The sequence below is a fragment of the Canis lupus genome, chromosome 1 (assembly GCF_003254725.2).
Source record: "Canis lupus dingo isolate Sandy chromosome 1, ASM325472v2, whole genome shotgun sequence".
In the NCBI taxonomy this organism is placed as follows: domain Eukaryota; kingdom Metazoa; phylum Chordata; class Mammalia; order Carnivora; family Canidae; genus Canis; species Canis lupus.
Window position 1 is genome coordinate 14,961,548 of NC_064243.1, and position 17,672 is coordinate 14,979,219.

Sequence of the window (17,672 nt, forward strand, 5' to 3'; positions counted from 1 at the left end):
CTGATCTACGTGTAAACCAGAGGCTGAATCAGCAAGTATGTGAGGAAAGCAGCCGGGTCCTCTTTGAGGTAGAGTGAGGTTTTCAGGACATAGAAAGATTTTTACTTTTTTAATTAAAGAAATGCATGCCTGCTGCCCAATTCAGCACCAGCTTAGAGAGAGGACTTCTGTCCCAGGGCTTGCTCAGTGGTCACATCCTAAGGAGATGTCCATTCTGCAGCCACTCTTTTGTTGCCCTAAATCTCTGAGCTGCTGGGAACTGGCATGTTCTGGAGAGGCTAATAGTAGCTGTGCTGACTCTGGGATGCCAGCTAGAGCCACAGAATCACCCATGGGAGCAAGGGTGATAGATAAGAGTCTATTGTTAATAAGTCTCTCTCTTGTTTACTGGCCACTTTTTAAGATCTTTATTTATAAAGATTTCTTGTAAGCCTCTTACTAGCCCCATGAGGGAAATTGGGATAATAATAGGCCCGTTTCATAGATGAGAAAACTGGGACAAAGGGATTTGCCAAAGCTTATGTAGCTCTTAGAAGCGAAACAGGGAATATAATCTGAGTCTCTCAGTTCCTACTTTCCATCTGTGAGAGATTTGGCAAGGTACTTGGGTCTGATAGTATCCCTTCCTCATTTTTTCCTCTTTATTTTGGTTTTGGAAGATTATTAACCAGTAGCACCAATATGAGATGCTGTAAAATCTCCTTCCCTAAAGGCACTGGGAATAAATCCCTTTTGTCTGAGACCACAAAGGCACAATGGCTTGAAACCAGTATGAACCAAGGCCATGGGCCTGTCCTGCCCTGGACCTCAACACCTTATATTCCCAGGCACTCTCTGAGGGCAACCAAGAGTCTGACATGCACAGATTCTCAAAGTGCAGGCTGGGCTTAGGTGGGAGGCATCCAACACCCCCCCCCCCACCCCCCCAAAACCCTCTCCAGACTGTCAATGCCTATTGCTCTGGAGACTGCCCCTTTCTAGATCTAAGCATCCCTGCAGTCAGTTTCTACAGTTCACCTTCTCTGGGCAAGATGCTGGCTAAATTTTAGAATTTCATTCTTGGCTCAACTCCAGCCATGGGTTTTGCGTCAATGAGAAAGTGGACTCAAACTTCGATTTCTCTCCTGACCTCTCCTAAAGAAGTCAAACTATGAATTCCACAAAATGATGTCAATGCTTCTGAATCTCCTAGGTCCCTTCAGTGGAGCCATGACCACGAAGGGGGGAAAAAAAGCTTTTGCTTTTCCAGCTGTCAAGGTGAACGAGGCCGTAACTCTAGGCCTGACAGGCAGCCTGATTTCTATCTCTCAACGAAAGGCAAAAGAGCTGAGTGTGAATTCCTATAAGGTTGAGATCCCATTGCAATCAACTTTGAATCTCCCCAGCCAGAAGTTGCCCACATTGCCTAAGCCACTCACGGATGCTCAGTGTTGAGCGGGCTCCATCCAACAGTAAGAGGGAAAGAGGCTCCCTCCCAGAGGATTCTGGGACCAATGATGAATACCTGGCAATTAATTAAGCCTGTTCTCCAAGCAGAAATAAATTTCGTAGATCCAATTTAGAGGTCTGGATGAAATGGGGGGCGGGGCAGACTTCAACCTGCTGCAGAAGACGTTTTGGGGTAGTATGGGAAGTGCTTGGGTCCCAGGTGCAGGTAACACTTCAGTCCTGTAGGCGAAGACTTTAATGTAAGCCACATTTGCCAATGGCTGGGATGTGATTGCTGTAGCTGGCTCACAGTTACCCAGAGGCAACTTTGCGATGGCATTCTTCCATTTTCTCTGTAGCCTGCCCAAACTTGATAAAGGTGGTAAGTGACAACTAATGTCCTGTGCATAGCCAAGAGTCTAAGTGCTAGAGGTATCTCCACCACTCTCATGGGCAAGTCATTTGAATTCATTCTCCTTTTCCTTTCCCCTAAAACGGAAATGTCCCCTGTAGCTCTAATCATCCCTGTCCCTGCTATTCCCCCAAGGAATGGCCTCTTTCTACCATCTTTCTCCAAGATTTGACCTATAGCTTTGTATCTCAACAGGCAGTTCGTAGAGTGGATTCCATTAACACTGCCAACTTTGTAGGGCTAAAAACAGCTGTAAAAAAAAAATCCTCTTATGGATTTCTTCTTTGACTTATAGTTGAAAAATGCCAGGGTGGAGATAGTACTAAAAAAAAGAAGAAATAGTAGTAGTAATAGTTCAGGAGAAGTTTACTGAACTTTTCCCCTTTGCCCTGTGCTTGTTTTCATGTCTTTAGTGTGTTTCAATGTACAACCGAGTTGTTAATGTTTTCTGTTTAATAAACAGAACATCTGTAACCTCTGCTCCTGATGTTCTCAATTAGCTAACAGGGAACTTCGTTTGAAATACAGAACTCAAGGTCACTTTCACTGTTCCTTCATTTGCATTCTCCAAATAATTCACTGTGTTAATGCTCTCACTGAAAACACCCTGCTTTAAATATATCATTGCTTTCTCCCTTGGGCCCAGGACAAATAATACAGCCCACACTGCCCGGAGCCCTGTGCTGGATTAGCCCCGTGATTCATATTTGGGGAGCTGTGGGGCTCAAGGAGTGACATTCATTTATATCTTCAAAAATGATCCTCAGAGCACTGATAAATTAGTCACCAGGCCCTGCTGGCTGCTGCCTGGCCTACTTTGGCATCTAGATTTGAGAACCACAGGAGTCTTTGTGTAACCTGGGCTTTCTTCTGAGATTCGGTGGAGCTGGGGCAGCATGGGGAGTGTACCGTGTACCGGTTTTGAATCCTACCTAAGAGAGAGAGAGAGGTCAAGGGGAAAGAGAGAGCTGGTTGGGGCCCCACCTCTCCGCGGGGCTCCTGCTGCTCCCAGAGAGGACACGTGCCAGTTACCCCTGTCTAGTTAATAACGTTTGAAGAACAAGGCACCAGGGATCATGTCCCCTGCAGCAGAGTCCCCTCCCCTTCCTGTAATCCATGCTTTCTGTCCCCAAATGTCCTGGCCCCTTCAGCCCCATCCTCACTTGGAAGCAATTGTTGAATTTTCACTCCCTGTATGTCTTCCTTCTGAGGCACTTTTGTTCGACCATTTGCTTTTATATCTTTTCTTTTACTTGAACCTGTCTTGAGTTTCAACCTGTTGGTTAGAAACTTCAAGGAGTTAGGAATAGCACTTGAATCGCTTTTTTTAAAGTCTGCCTTCACGTGATTTTTCCAGAATCTTCAGGTTTCCGCCCGGCTCCACCTGGAGCAATGTACCAACATCAATATTCTCTCTCTTCTTTTTTAAGATTTTATGTATTTATTCATGAGAGACACACAGAGGGAGGCAGAGACACAGGCAGAGGGAGAAGCAGGCTCCCTGCAGGGAGCTCAATGCAGGACCCACCCCAGGACCCCAGGATCACACCCTGAGCCAAAGGCAGATGCTCAACCACTGAGCCACCCAGGTGCCCCAATATTCTCACTTTTTTCCTTCTGTGTAAGCAGACATATTATTGGTTACTTTATTTTCCTTAAGCAGGAAAATAGAGTCGAAAAAGTTTTAATAACCTACAAGGAAGTAGTAATATACTGGTGACTTCAACCGATCCTGCAGGTAGAACGCGTTAAAGGACATGAAATAGTTGAGCTGTACAAGAATACAAACAAAACAAAGCTCACCGCTTGCTGGTTGCTGTGGACCGGGGATTTGGGGGAAAGGGGAGAAATGACGTTGCTGTGGAAGCAGTAAACCCAGGCTGAGGATCTGGGACTGAAACAGAGCAACTTTAACGTGGCCCAGAACCGAAATCAACTCTTCCTCACCTTGGTTTCTTCCCTGTTGCCAATGAGCTCATGCAAACAGCCAGGGAGAGTTTTTGGAGACTTTGATCCTTGATATGCAATCTAAAGATTGAAAGATTATATTTTTCTCTCTAATTAAATCTCCTCTAACCTTGTATTGAGCGCCTGTAAGTTGAGCAGGCAAGATCCAACCTGCTGAGTGGAGTGGCTTCCCAGGAAGGCTGGGAGACAACGTGTTCCACCCAGGGGAGACCTTGAGGATCATGATTTGCAGCAGGAGTTAGTGAAGCGAGCGCTTTGTGTTTGCCTAGTAGGCAGATGCAGAGAGTGCAACATATCCAGGGCTTTTTCCTGAGATGCTAATGTTGATGTGAGTAGCCCTTAGGACCATTACAGCCTACCAAGTTCAGAGGATGTGTCCGCATCTAAAAGGACAGTCTGTTGTTGGGCCCCACCTGCTACATCAGACCTGCAAAGTAGGCAGTGGCAGGACCAAAATCCTACTCTGACCGAAGCCCTAGGTAACACATGGGCTCTAAGCATTTGTACGTTGGGTTCTAAGGGTTCTTCAAATTCTCTTGCGTCTTCTTTTTGGGCTTATAAGGCCATTGTCTGCTAAATAATCCTATTGTTTAGGGAACCTCAAGGATGTTTTGTTCAACCAGTTCCCTTTGAGGAAATGGAACCTCAGAAAGTTATTCCTTACCTTTCGAGGTCACCCACCTGATGAGCAGCAGGGTAGCCCTTCTGCTACTCCCCTCCCGTGGAGAGTGCTTTCAACACTGGAGGAGAAATCCTTATTGGTTTTGCATTACTTTTTTTTTTCCTCTATGAATGTGAGGTTTTATTTTTTTATTTTTTTGTATAAATTTATTTTTTATTGGTGTTCAATTTGCCAACATATGGAATAACACCCAGTGCTCATCAAGTGCCCCCCTCAGTGCCTGTCACCCAGTCACCCCCACCCCTTGCCCACCTCCCCTTCCACCACCCCTAGTTCGTTTCCCAGAGTTACGAGTCTCTCATGTTCTGTCTCCCTTTCTGATATTTCCTACTCATTTTTTCTCTTTTACTGTTCTTGTTGTCTTGCTGCAGCTCACATGCTGCAAAGTGGTGAGGACGAAGAACCATTCCAAGTGGGGAACATGAGGGGCACCCCAAACCTCCGTTTGTATTAATTTCCTAGGGCCGATGTAACAAAGAATCATAAACCAGAGGGCTTAAGACAATGGAGACTTAGGCCGTCACAGTTCAGGAGGTTACAAGTCTGAAATCAAAGTGTCTGAAGACTGGAGAAAAATCCTTCCTTGCTTCTCCCTGGCTTGTAGTTGCCAGCAATGTCGCTTTCTGTCTCTTATAAGGATACTGTCACTGGATTTAAGGCCCACCCGAATCCAGTATGATCTTATTTCAATCCTTCCCTTGATTGCATCTACAAAGATCCTATTTTCAAATAAGGTCAAATTCTGAGGTTTTGGACGGACGTGAATTTCTGAGAGACCCTATCCAACCACTATGTTACTTATTCTGAAACATCAGCTAATAACTGGACATTAAACCTAAAGCATTCTATAAAACTGAAGAAATCCTTTTTTTTTTTCTGTTTACAAATCCCTGTGAGGGTCTATTGCAAACCCAAATTCTGAAGTTCAAACTCCCTAGCAAAAAGGCTAGAAGATTATATTAAACACTCAATAAAGTTTTAAGAGAATAATATATTTTTAGTGTGTTTTTCTACACCAGGCATTGTATTCGGTGATTTACTTGGGCTGTTTCATTAAATCCTTTCAAAAGCCCCACAGGGCCTACACCATCATTGTTCCCATCTTATAAGGGAGGAAATAGGTTCAGTGAACCTGAGCAACCGGGCCAGCCTGACACTGCCAACCTCCTCATCTCCATATTGGCTGCAGGACTCCAGAACTTTGTGGTCTCCCTGGAAGCTGCAGAGAAGAACTGGAACCACTGGATGTTGAAAATGTTGGTAAGATTCCAGATCTGATGTGGCTGATGACTGGAGAGGGGAATATTGAGGTACAAGCTGATCCTTGGAGGCAGACTGCTTGAGTTCAAATCCCTGATCAACCACTGAATAGCAATGTGCATTAGTTTCTCCTTGCTACAAGAACAAATCACCACAAACTTAGTAGCTTAGAACAACACAAATGTGTTATCTTACAGTTCTGGAGTTCTAAAATTGAGGTGTTAGTAGGGCTGCATTCTTTCTTGGAGGCTCTAGTGGAGAATCTGTTCCTTTCTTTGCTGGCTTCTAGGGGCCACCTGCATTCCCTGGTTTGTGGTCTCTTCCTCCCATCACTGCAATCTCTGCTTCCATGATCACACTGGCCCTCCTGCCCTCCTGCCTACCTCTTCTAAGAATCCTTCTGACTATGTTGGACCTGCCTGAAAAATCCAGGATAACCTCCCCATCTCAAGATCCTTAACTTAATCACATAGGCAGAGTCTCTTTGCCATGAGGGTGACACCTACACAGGTTCTGAGGATTAGGCGGTATATATCTTTGGGGAATGATTATTCTGTCCACCGCACTATGTTTTCAGGGGTAAATTACTTAAATGCCTTACGGTTTACTTTCCTGCTCTAAAAAAAATGGCCAGGGGTGCCTGGGTGAGGCAGTCAGTTAAGCGCCTAGCTCTTGGTTTTGGCTCAGGTCATGATCTCAGGGTTGTGTTGGGCTCGGTACCCAGTGCGGAGTCTGCTTAAGATTCTCTCTCCCTGGGGAATCCCTGGGTGGCTCAGCGCTTTAACACCTGCCTTCAGCCCAGGGCATGATCCTGGAGACCTGGAATCAAGTCCCACATCAGGCTCCCGGCATACAGCCTGCTTCTTCCTCTGCCTATGTCTCTGCCTCTGTCTCTCTCCTCTGTGTCCTTCATGAATAAATAAATAAAATCTTAAAAAAAAAAAAAGATTCTCTCTCCCTCTCCTTCTGACCCTCCTGCTTGAGCTTTCTCTCTCTAAAAGAGATAATCCTTTAAAAAAATGGGCAAATAATGGTACCTAATTTGTTGAGCCATCGTGAGGATCAAATAAGATGATGATGAACATGTTGCCTGGAAAAATAAATAAAGGTGGTTGTTGATATTATTACTTTTGGTGAAGACATGAAGCAGGACCTGTTGTCATGAACTAAAGTGGTTGGAGTCTGTGGAGTGATGAGTGTAGGGCTGATGGTCTCCACACGAGACTAAAGTGGGCAACAGGTGCCCTCACTTTACAAGTAGTCAAAACAATGTCGAGTGAGGTCCAACCACTTGGGCCTGATGAGTTGGGATTTGGGAAACAACAGGCTTTATAATTCTACTGAGACTATGAGGATACTGAGGCACTGGGTGGACCTAGGACCAACGATCTGGTTAAAGAAGGCAGTCTCCATACAAGGGTATCCTGCACTTCCGACACCAACTGCAAGGTCACTCTCAGATTCAATAATTTGTTAGAAAGACTCACAGAGCTCACTGAAAGCTATATACTCACGGTTATGGCTTATTACAGAGAAAGGATATAGATAAGATACAATGGTCAGAGGAAGAGACAGGGTGGAGCCCAGGAGGGTTCCAAATGCAAACCTTCTGTTGGTCTCTTCCCATGGAGTCAGGACACATCAATCTCCTGGCATGGACGAGTGGATGATACACATGGAGAATTTCCAGCCAGGAAAGCTCATCCAAACCTTGGGCTTCAGAGTTTTTATTGGAGTTCCATTACATAGGCATGATTGATTAATTGCCCATGTGGTGGATCTCCGTGCTAGTCTCCAGCCCTCTGGGCATGACCTAAAGCCCCTACCCTAAATCACATTGTTGGTCTTGCTGGGATGGCCAGCCCCCCACTCTAAACCACAACATCCCTATAGCAATTACTTCCTAGAACCCAACGGCAAAGGCCAGGTCTCTTTTGGGCCAACGTCAAATCCTACTCTACATTGTCCTGAGGAGTTGAATGACTCCACCGAGGTCACATGGCTCAGCCAAGATATTTAGATTATTAGCACTAGGTAATTCTTCATAGTCTTTTATGATTAGTACAGAATATAGAGCAATACAGCATAATGATTAAGAGTTTGGATTCTGAAATTGGCTCCAGGGCCAGGCTGTAGCTCTGTCATTTACTACTGTGTGACTTCGGGCAGGTTCCCATCCTGTTTGCGCCTCAGTTTCCTCCTTTATTTATTTTTTATTTTTTTATCTTTAAAGATTTTTAAAATTAATTAATTAATTAATTAATTAATTTATTTATTTATGAGAGACACAGAGAGAGAGGCAGAGACACACAGAGGGAGAAGCAGGCTCCATGCAAGGAGCCCGATGCAGGACTCGATCCCGGGATTCCAGGATCACACCCTGGCCCCAAGGCAAGCACTAAACTGCTGAGCCACCCAGGGATCCCCAGTTTCCTCTTTATAAAATGAGGATAATAATAAAACCTAAAAGACTCAATACATGGGCAACACTTAAAACAGTGTCTATCATGTATTAAGTCTTTAATTTTAGTTTTTCATATTATGCAGAAAAAAAACATGTAAGTAAATTAAAAAGTAAAATTCATCCATAGTTTTCCTTTTCTCCTCTCACTGAATTGATGGTTGACTATGTATGTTTCCAAACCTTATTATTCGTAAACAACAAGCGAATCATAGTACACATAGTCTACAATTTCATTGTTACCAAAATTTTCATCAAAATGTATTATTTTTAAGTGGATAAGAATTTTGGAAATCCTGTAAATATTGAATGTATGTGGAAAAGCTAAGCAACAAGAGGACTACATTTTTTAGCTGCAGAAGCATTAAATAAGTGAGCTGTGGAAAGCCACCTGGGTGAGAGAAGCCAAAAAAGTCCTTTTGATTTGTGTAAAGTCACAATAACAAATGTTGTTTGTCCCACACACATTCCTGCTCCAGCTCTACGATTCTTTCATCACACAGAATAGTATTTGTCAGGAAACACTGCTTTCCTAATGCTGAAGAAGAAAAATAACCGTGTGGAAATTTCTGTTCACCTCAGTGGCAAATTTCCAGTTTTCCAATTGTGAAGCAGCAAAATATTGCTTTTAGCTGTTATGCCCAGAACTCAAAAGAATTGTGTTAAAAAAAAAAAAAAGGAAAAAAGACAATTATGCTCAACTAAGGGAAAATGTGATCATGTTCCTACTACATGCCAGACACCAGGCTGGCCAATCTGAAAGAACCAAAGTCAAAGAAGACATTGTCTTGGGTCCCCAGGTTCCTCCCCAGCCTAGCAGGATACACAGATGCACAAGGCATGAAAAATGACATGCAGAATAGATGTTGAGCTCCGGGATGTGGATTCACTTTGGAAGAAGCATTTATTTATTTAATTTTATTTATTTTGTTTTATTGGAGGGAGAAGGAGAATCCCAAGCAAGCTCCACACCCAGCAGGGAGCCTGATGCGGGGCTCGATCCCACAACCCTGGGATTATGACCTGAGCCGAAATCTAGAGTCAGATGCTCAACCGACTGAGCCACCCAAGCGCCCCTAGAAGAAGCATTTAATCCTGAATGGGTTGGAGAAAAGCGAGGACGCTTGAGCGCTGCCTTCAGAGATTTCTGCAGGTAGCCTGGTGAGAGAGAGACCTACTCTATTAAGATGGAAGCCTGACACCGCATGAGTATCAGAGATTGGTTACAGCAAGAAAAAAATGCTGCAACAGGCTGATGAGACAAGAATCACAGTTTTCCTTCCTACAATATGAGAAATTATGCCTTTTGAGAGGAGGCAGGTGGGAGTGTCCTGAAACCTTGTACTCTCTCGTCCCTCCAGTTCAGGCAGGGCTAATTGGTTAATAACAGGCATTTACAGAAATATTTCATGCTTTTCTTTAACTTTTTTTTTTTTAAGATTTTATATATTTATTCATTAGAGACACAGAGAGGGAGGCAGAGACCTAGGCAGAGGGAGAAGGAGGCTCCGTGCAGGGAGCCCGATGTGGGACTGGATCCCGGGTCTCCAGCCAGGATCAGGCCCTGGGCTGAAGGCGGCGTTAAACCACTGAGCCACCCTTGGATCCTTATTTCATGCTTTTCAAGACACTCTTAGGGTTATCCAGATGATTTGAACTGAGAACTCATGAGCAACTTCATGGGAGGAGGAGGGTGGGTGACATTAAACCCAGTAAGAACAGTGAGGCCCCAGGTTATGGTGTGAGCTGATCATGCCTCACTGGGAGTAGAATCATGGTCTCCCTCAACTTCTACCTCAGTACTCTTTCTTTTTTTTTTTTCTACCTCAGTACTCTAAGTATTCTTTGTACTTCATCTCATACATGCTCAGTTTTCTGGATTTCTTCTCTTCTTTCTTCTTCTTCTTCTTCTTCTTCTTCTTCTTCTTCTTCTTCTTCTTCTTCTTCTTCTTCTTCTTCTTCTTCTTCTTTTTTAATAGGCAAGAGTATCCAAATTGCAAGGCGTGCTTGGCACTATTTACATTGTAAGAGGCTTAAATTTTTAATTTTCTTTTCCATTTCATTGGAACATTTTGGAAAGTTGCACAGCTTTTCATTCCACTGCATTCTGAACATATCCTACCACTGTGATCCTAACCCCTGCAGAGCCTCGGCAGGGTTGGACTTCCAAGAAATCAGTGAAGATAATGAGAGGTCCAGCAGGTTGAGAATGTTCCATGAAGCAAAAGTGGGCCAAAGCCCTCTTCCTTGTGAGACCCCATCACATGAAGGAGACAGCAGACCACGGACTTGGATAACCGGGCTCCAACAGCCCATGTGCTCCCAGCTTACCTAATACCTAATGTGCTCTCTGCAGCTTAACACATTTTCTACCTTATGTCCCCCAAATCATTATTAGAGGGCAGAGTCCTTCCTGGCCTCGGACTGCTGGATTGCATCAGGCTGTATGTCACTGCATTCCATGGCTGCCAGTGATGGTATGTATCTGCCAAATTTCCATCTGAGTGTCCTCCTCGTTAGATTTCAGGAGAAACAATTAGTGGAACCATTAAAATTTCCTAACTTATTTTGGTTTCACCCTTAAGCAACTGCTTAATTGGCTTGTTTCCCTTGAGACCAAACATTTTCCCATGGTGGGAGTATAGAAAATTAATAGCTTCTGGAATAAAGAACCATTGGTCAGGGATTGGGGAAAGAATTCTCTTTTTTTCTAAGGTTCTTGGAAGGGAATCATTGTCACCACCTTCATGGGCCCGAATCCTGCGTTCTAAACATTGCCTGCACTTACCACTGCTGGCTTCCAAGTCTGTCAGTAACAGGAGTAGAATGTAAATTAGCATCAAAGCCACCCATTAAAAACAGTGAGATCTGGGGCAGCTGGGTGGCTCAGTAAGTTAAGCATCCAATTCTTGGTTTTGGCTCAGGTCGTGACCTCGGGTTTGTCGGATGGAGCTCTGTGTTGGGCTCCACACCTTGTGTTGGGCTCCACACCCTGTGTTGGGCTCCACACTCAGCAGGAGTCTGTTCAAGATTCTCTCTCTCTCTCTCTTCCTCTGCCCCTCCCTTCCCCTCCGGCACAGGCACATGTGTACTCTCTCTCTCTCTAAAATAAATAAATCTTTAAAATAATAACAATAAAAACAATGAGATCTAGGGTGTTGGGTTAGCACTCATAAGCTGAGGCAAAAATAGCCTATTGTTGGTGAGACAGCTCAGGAAACACAGAAATCAACGGCATGTAGCTGTTTCTCAGGAGCAATTTCTGTGTCCTGGCCATCAAATCCTCTCCTCTTCTGAGTTTATAAGCATGAGAAATGTGCACATAAAGGATTTACACCTGTGAATTGTGATGGCATTGCTTCATTTTAGTGTTCTTTCAAATTCTCGATTGTGTGTAGTATACTAAATGGTTAAAGAAAGCCTGTAGAATTTGTTTCAAATAAAAAAGACTTGGTTTTCAAATTTCCTGCATCTGTTGACAGCTGGTTAAATATTGCCTCCTCTCCTAGGAGAATCATTATCTTGGTAGTTAATGCTAGGAGCTGCTCATCCCTGCCTTTTTCTGTCTCCTTTTCAAGGAATTTATCCAGTTGTTTAGCACATATTTATTGACTCCTTTCATGTCACATACATTGTGCAAGGTTCTGGGTGCCTGGTAGTGACTACAGGACATGGTTCCTACCTCCAGAGAATTTAGTCTTAAAGCAGAGACAAGTACTGAAAAATAGAAGTATCTGTATGTGTGTGTTGTATATACACATACATACACATATGTGCATGTGTACACACACACAAATTACAAATTATGATGAATGATATTAAGGAAAGAAACGAGAGGGACGCCTGGGTGGCTCAGTGGTTGAGCCTCTGCCTTTGGCTCAGGTTGTGATCCTGGGATCCCAGGATCGAGTCCCACGTCGGGCTCCCTGAAGGGAGCCTGCTTCTCCCTCTGCCTGTGTCTCTGCATCTCTCTCTCTCTCTGTGTCTCTGATGAATAAATAAATAAAATATTTTTAAAAATTGATACTAATTTAAACTGGGGTGGTTGGGAAAAGCCTTCCTAAGGAAGTGACTAGAGATAGGACCTGAGATTAGGTTGGATCTAGAAAGTAGGAAAAAATGAATTTCCAGGAAAAGGGACGGGGCTGTATGAGGGCCTGTCTGACAAATGGGAAGAAGTCCAGGGTAAGGGATAAGAATGAGCATGAGCCACCTGGCCACGCAAGAACTCCAGGGTTTTTACTAATCAAAGAATCAAAGCAATGCAGTGCATGAGATGAGTTCAGGTTTAAAGGGATCACTCTGTTGAATGGAGAACTGGTTTGAAGGAAGCAAGGGGGAGAGGTGTTGCCATAAAAATGGAGCAAGGGAGGAAGGAGGGTGATGGAGATGGGAGAACTGACAGGACCTGATAATAGATTGAATATGGGAATCCCAGAGAGGAAGGTATAAAAAAAGGACTTTATCCCCCTGACTGCTTCATGAATTTCACCGTTAGGTGATCTTTCTCCCATGACTATTGAAAGAGTTCAGAACAAATCTCCCCAAAATATGCCACCGTAGCACAAGAATTATTTTGAGCTGAGGGCAATCAAAATCCAGCAGATTCAGGGAAAACTGTGTACCTCCCCCTTGACTGGCTAAATTTCCAATGGAAAGGGAGTCTGTATTAGCAGAGATTGCTCTCAACTGAAAAAATTTCTGGACATAATAGGGCCATCTTTGTTTTTCAAACCTGTCTTCTCCCTTCCTTCTCCATTGTGTCCCCTTCCCTCATCCCTCTCCTCAGCTCAAGATGTTATATAAGCCTCAACTACCTGACTGCCTCTTGAGTCTCCATATCTTTATGGAGATCCTGATTATATGCGATTAAATTTGTTGTTCTCCTGTTAATCTGCCCTACGTCATTTTAATTGTTTGAACAGGCAAAGAACCTAGAAGAGAAGAAGGGAAAAATTTTCCACCCCTACACCATGCAACTTGTCTCACTCCAAGTCAGAAATAAGCTGAGCTAGTTTTTCCCCTCTGCGATAGGACCTTGACTGGGAGAGGCAAGTCAACTCCACAGGAGGTACCTCTGACAGAATGAATACCTGTAGGGATAAACTCCAGATTTTTTTTTTAACTCCAGATCTTATAAAAAAAATAATAATAATTTGGAAGTGACTGAAACCACACTCTGTAATAGTGATTATTCTCAGGTGTTCTATGTGAGGAACTATCAGACATATATAATGAGTCCTCCTACAAATAATTCCTCTTCACTGAGGAACTGGCTTGAACTCTTAATTAGTGTCAACAAGGAAATGATTCTGGCCTGGAATTTGCTTCTTCTCCAGGTCTGGAGATATTTTTGTCTATTTGATTGGTTGTACCATATTGGCTTGCCCCAGGACATCTGGGTAGGAATATTCATTTCTTGGTTTTAGGGCTCTCAGGAGTGGCTGCTTTCTCTGCTTCTGCAAATATGTCAAGTGTACTTTGAATAATGGGTCTTTGTCAACTGACCTCCACAGGAGGCTTTGTTTCTCTTCAAAATGCTTTTAAAATTTCATTGCATATTTAATTAGTAAGTAGTCATAATTAATAACAAGTACAGTAGCTACTATGTATCGAATGCCAAGAAACTATGCTTGGTTTTAGACCTAATCTTGTAAGGTGGGTGTTGTTGTCCTTCATCAAAGCCAAATAGTCCGTGAGTGGGTGGAGATGAAATCTGAAGCCATGCAGGGCTGGTTCCAGAGCCAGAGCACTTGGGCATTGCCCGCAGTAGCCATTCTCTGGTGTAATTTGGGATCCCCATGAGCTTTGGCAAGGGGAGGGATATTTTAAACTACCTGAAGAGGAAACAGGGGCTTCCTTCTTGTCACCTGACCTGAATTTAATCACTTGTAGGTCTAACATCCTGTGGGTTACTATACATCCTCTTTGATTTTTTTTTCCTTTTCAGTTTTCCTCCGTTATACTAAAGAGCAGACTCTTTTCTCTAACTTCATCTTTATCATTCCCTTTCCAAGCCAAAAAGGACAACTGAGTCACCAGGGCATTTTTTATTTTTTTTAAAGACTTCATTTATTTATCTGAGAGAGAGCAAGCGCGAGTGGAGGACAGGGAGAAGGAGAAGCAGGCTCCCCGCTGGGCAAGGACCCTGACTCAGTGCTCCATCCCAGGACCCTGGGATCAGGACCTGAGCCAAAGGCAGATGTTTAACCAACTGAACCACCCAGATGCCCCAGCAGTTTTATTAAATAATAATAATAATAATAATAATAATAAAATAAAAAGTGTATTCTAGACTTGGTTCTGATGATGATTGTTTTCTAATTTTTAATTAGGGGTATTATCTTAGATAAACCACTTCATGTCAAAGCACAGTGGCTGGTACAAAACAGATGTATAATCTGCTCTAGCTGGTGTTAAATCCTAAGTAAGTAGGAGTTATGCATTCATTCACTGGACAAGCATGCGTTTAGGACCCTCTCTGTGCCCGAGCCATGATAAGGCTGAGATTTAGAACACCCACAGGCACCTGGCTTCAATTCAGATCTTGCTCTGCCCACCCCCCTGAAATGTGACACTTGGCAAATTGCTTCTCTCCCTAAGCCTCCTATTTCTCACGCAACAATTAGGACTAATCAGAGGACCTATTTCATGGGCCTGAGGAAGACTGAATGAGAGTGCATATAAGGCCCTTAGCATAGGACCTGGCACTTTGGAGGTGTCTCTGATATTATTATGGAAAGGAAGATTAAGGGGAGTTGAACCACTGCCAATGTAATGTTATCGATAAGCACACACATGAGCACACAAACATCCATGTGTGGGGAACAGTGATTTCTAATGTTGGGGAGAAGAGGGGTGAATACTTGATTTAAAATTATTTTTATAAAACTAAACAGTACATCTGTATAACACAAATTGTGGAAAGTAAAGCTCTGCAAGGTTGTTGATGTTGGAGATCAAGAATCTTCAGAACGTAAGTGGGAGGGGGTGGGTGGAGAGCACACAGTATAAGACAATTTCTACAGACTAAAATTTCAGTTTGTCAAAAGGGATGACTGAGTAAAGAATAAGCCAGCTTGAGCCAAAGGCTCTCAATGTCCCTTGATGTTTCCACAGTAAATGAATCTCTGAAGAAAGGACAGATTTTGGTTTTGATATAAATACTAGCGGTGCTCCAACCCTGAGTTAACTGGATTTTCAGAGTGAAGACAGGCATGACCCAGCAATGTGTAGACAGAGAAGTGGGCTGGACAGAGTCAGTCATGGGACTTGGCCACCATGGCCGTGTTTCTGCTTGGCAGCAACCCAGCAGCTGATGTTGAGCTGAGGTTTGGTGTAGAGTCCAGGGCAGAGCATCTGAAGGATACAAGTGCAGGCTAGAGTCCTGGTGGTACTCAGCATGGGGTGAGTGGGTAGGCCTGACCCCAGAGGTCGAGATGTTCCAATAAGCAAGCAGAGCCCGGCCGCAGAGAGTGGTGGAGGTAGTGCTCAAAGTCCAGCAAGTTCGGCAGCTGACCTCAGAGAAGTACTTCAGCAGGGACAGGGTCCTAATCTCCAGGTTAGGGCTTTGAGAAAGGGACTGGCCAGAGCAAGGTGGGTCTTGTTCATAGGCCTTGAACTCTAATGCCTTTAGAAGCCAGGTCTATGTGGCTGGGTTCAGGACCCAGAACCTACGATGGACAACTAGAAGCACCCAGACAACATCTATTTAAGAGCTTCACAGAAAGGGGAAGGATGGGGCTGTTTGTAAGGTTCTGATAACACTATGAGGAATGGAGAAGAACAAAGGCCGAAAAACATAGAATCCTTCCAGAATCTACACAAACCACTGCTACTCTCATTCATCTTCCTCTTTTCTGGTTATATTTAATTACTACTAATACACCACATTGCTTTACTTAGTAAAAACAAACACAAAGTGCAGTATATGCTATTAAATGTTGGAGCACCGCTAGTGTTTATAACAAAACCAAAATCTCTCCTTTCTTCAGAGATTCATTTACTGTGGAAACATCAAGGGACATTGAGAGCCTTTGACTCAAACTGGCTTATTCTTTACTCAGTCATCCCTTTTGACAAACTGAAATTTTAGTCTGTAGAAATTGTCTTATACTGTGTGCTCTCCACCCACCCCCTCCCACTCCAACCCACCCTGCATCTAACCGTATGATCTAAAATTTCCAGGGCAGCCACAAGTTGCACTCAGTTTTATTTTACTTTCAATACATGGAAGTCATAAAACCAACTTAATTTTTAGAAATAATCTGTATATGTGTATATGTCTTTGGCAATCTTTGCACTTCACATTTGCCACTTTGGGTTTGGAAAGCCATTCCTGTATTTTTTTTTTTTTTTAAGCCATTCCTGTATTGAGGAGTCTTCAAACAGGGCAATAGTTGTTGGGTTGGAAAGTGGTCATGTGGGTGACATTCTTTCCAGTGAAAAATGCGTTCCAAATTTGAAACAGCCACACTGGAAGTTCCTTCCAGGCAAGATCTGTGTGGAATATACCATGGTGTTATACACAGAACCTTCTGTAAAACGGTGTTCATAAAGGTCAAATGTGGTAGAGAGCAGGAGAGGCTCTTCCAGCAATGCCTCCCCGAAATCTGAAGCCATTGAGCCCCAGGTCTTTTAGCCTTGAAATCAGAGCAGGACAACCACTCCTAACCTTAGACATTTAGCCCTTTGTGTTAATCCCTCCTCTCAGTAGCTCCTTCATATCTTTACGTGTTTGCCCATCAGGTGTTAGCTCCTGAAATGTGACCAAGTTCATTGGTTAGCCCCTCTTCCTTCCATTTCCAGAACCTCCTCCTGGGATATAGATCCCCTGAACACACACGTCACAACCACCCCTCTGGGTGTCCAAGTCAGACATCACGGAGTCATCCTGCTGCAAGGAGGAATTGGTGCTTCCAGGGAAAACTGTGCATTGTCTAGAGGACACAGCTCTGAGTACTCCGACTGCATGCGGCCTGCTGTACAAGCCTGTACATCGTACGTAACAGAGGCAGATAATTCTTAGCTGTAGACGTGCAGATCCCGCTCTATCTTGTAGAGGTCGGCTGAATTCTCTTCACTGGGGAAGAAGCTAGTTTTGCTACCATTTGGGCATTCATTTCAATATTCCTCATCTATAAATGTGTCTATTTTTCAATTTCTCCCTGGAACCACTTATAACATCTGCCTGGCTTCTTCTTTACGAGTAAAATAAAATCTTTAACATGTGTTCATTTTATATCCTTATGAGTCATGATTTTACCTTTTTTTCCCCCAAAAATTGTCTTTAACATCGTCTTTTTCTCACTTGCAGCTTCTCATCCTTCATTTTTTTGCACTCAGCACTCTCTTTTTAAATGCCTCTAATTTAAAAAAATAAAAATAAAAATAAATAAAAATATAAATAAATAAATAAATAAATAAATAAATAAATGCCTCTAATTTGTCTTTTTCCCTGC

At 43.4% G+C, this 17,672-nt stretch overlaps 1 long non-coding RNA gene across 2 annotated transcripts in view; it reads left to right on the top strand.

The window, feature by feature from the left end:
• Positions 1-17,452, top strand: part of LOC118353368 (uncharacterized) — a 57,002-nt gene extending 39,550 nt beyond the window's left edge. The window contains exons 3-5 of one of the 2 annotated variants that reach the window (XR_004812175.2): positions 5,561-5,750; positions 9,153-10,688; positions 17,020-17,452. This is a non-coding gene — a long non-coding RNA (uncharacterized LOC118353368). The remainder of the gene's footprint in view (positions 1-5,560; positions 5,751-9,152; positions 10,689-17,019) is intronic. The other variant, XR_007411916.1, reaches the window with a different exon arrangement.
• The last annotated feature ends 220 nt before the right edge of the window (positions 17,453-17,672 follow it).